Source organism: Octodon degus, unplaced genomic scaffold (genome assembly GCF_000260255.1).
Source record: "Octodon degus isolate 3935 unplaced genomic scaffold, OctDeg1.0 scaffold00010, whole genome shotgun sequence".
Classification (NCBI taxonomy): Eukaryota; Metazoa; Chordata; class Mammalia; order Rodentia; family Octodontidae; genus Octodon; species Octodon degus.
The window spans coordinates 1,967,994-1,970,177 of NW_004524586.1; positions in this window are offsets into that span (position 1 = coordinate 1,967,994).

Genomic DNA, 2,184 nt, shown 5'->3' on the forward strand with positions numbered 1-2,184 from the left:
TGTGATGGCTTTTTTGTCCTCGCCAGCAGGCGCCGCCAGTGGGGCTGCTCAGGGCTCTCTGGGGTCCGCTCTCCGCTCCTGCTACTGATCGAACTGTTTCATAGTATTTTTTGAGAATCATCACATGTTCTCTTATAGATGTTATTTTTTGCTTGTGTCTTGTTGAACCTGTTGAGCATTGTTAATAACTATTATTGATAATTCAATTATATTAAAGTCCAGTTTCTGGTTTTTCTTAGTTATTGATAAAGTTGGAATGGTTGTCTTCTGATCTTCAAACTGCAGTTAGAATGACTTCAAATGATCTGTGTGATGTGTAATTATAATAAGTTGCATTCTAGATAGAATGTACACTATTTATGTCAAGCTGATGTTCTTTCAATGGAAAGTGAATGAGGAAGGTTCTGTGTTTGTATTGGGATCCTTCGTAGGAAAATGAGGTTGTAGTACTTAGGTAATGGTTCAAGTTTTCACAAGACTCATGTCATTCTCTTGAGTTGAATAGTGCAGTCGTTTTCTCAGGCAAGGAAAACTTTTAAGCCACTGATTTCAGAGCACTTTAGATTATCCACAAATAGAATCTGATTCTATATTCTTCTATTGTCTACATTTCATTTCATTAAATGCATAGTTTATTTAGCAGACTTTGACTGTGTATAATACAGTGTTTAGGCAAACATTTTAGAGCTTTCAATAATAACTGTCAGCCAGCTTGGGGCACAGAGATAGCTCAGTAGAATAAGCACTTCCCTGGTAAGCGCAAGCGCTTGAGTTCAATCCCTGGTTCTGCCAAAAAAAAAAAAGAGTAGGCTCTTGGAGATTCATATGTAACGAGTGCTGTAGTAGAGTTGTGTTTAGGGCACAGTTGGAAGGATGATTTATTCTGCTCAGAGATGACATATGAATTGTGTTCTGGTAAACTAGTAAGGATTCACCAGACAAACAAAATGGAGAGAGCTACTTTGGATAAAGGAAATTAAACAAACAAACAAACAAAAAAAATAGGGACTAGCAAGCTCTACTTTGTTAGTTGGCTGGTATGTTAACTTTCTATTACTGTGACAGCCACCTGTAATCCACTCAAAAGGAGGAAGAGGTTTATGCTGGCTGACAGTCTGAGAATTTTCAGGTTGTGGTCACCTTGGCCTGTTTCGGGGCCCATAGTGAGGCAGAGCATCATCGTGGCTAGGGCAGAGGTGCTCACCTCTAGTGAATGAAAAGCAGCAAGAAAAGGGACTGAGAGCCCGAGTCTGCAAGGGCGTGCTTCCAGAGGCCTGGCGTCTTCCAGTGGGTCCCGCCTTGGTAAAGGTTCCAGTGCTTCCTGGTCTTTTAGCACAGTAATATTTGGGGGTACATTTAGGTTTGAAGTCATAAAAGTTGGTATTTTGGAGATGTGGGATAGATGGGGAAGGGCCGTTAGCCATAAGTTTAGAAAGCTGGGTTCTACCCAAAATAATATAGTAAGGTACTGAGATGCAAAATTCTGCACCCGTAAGGAGGTTGTCACAGTAGTCACAGCTGCTTAATTTAGAAGTCTGGATTCACAAACAACAAAAGCCTCTAACACAAGGAAAAACAGTAAAATAAAGCTTACCTGTTACTCATACACAATTACACAAAAGAAAGAGAAAATACAGAAAGCTACCTGCCCAGATCAGAAGGGCTTCAACACCTGAAGTTCCAACTCCAAAGCCCAGAAATCCTTGTTACCTGACTTTTAAGGTCCTAACTGGGAGTGGCCTGGGTAAGGTGTCCTCTCCTTGGGTGAGATTCCCACGTCCCCGTGCCAGTAAGGCCCCTGAAACAGCAGTTGAGACAAGAGTAGCAGTGTCCCAACCATGTGCATGACCCCGAGGCAGGGCGTTTGTGGCTCCCAACATCCGGCCAGGTGCCTCCCACAGATATCTGTGTCTTCTGCTTAGGTAAGAAAGAGCTGATGTTTGAAAGCTGACCTGGCTCACCAGGAATTTCTGTTGGCTTCAAGATGCTGTGCCAGGCACCCCAGCGTCTACTCTCCAGAACAAGATGCTGTGTTATGAACGCTGCCGAGCTTTCCATACTTCATTTTAGCCATTCAAAGTCATATGTAAGCACTGATGAAGGTTCTACAATCTGAGGTACAGGATCTCAGGACAAATCCTGAGGGCATTTCACTGACCTTCTCAGACCAAAAAGCTACAACTC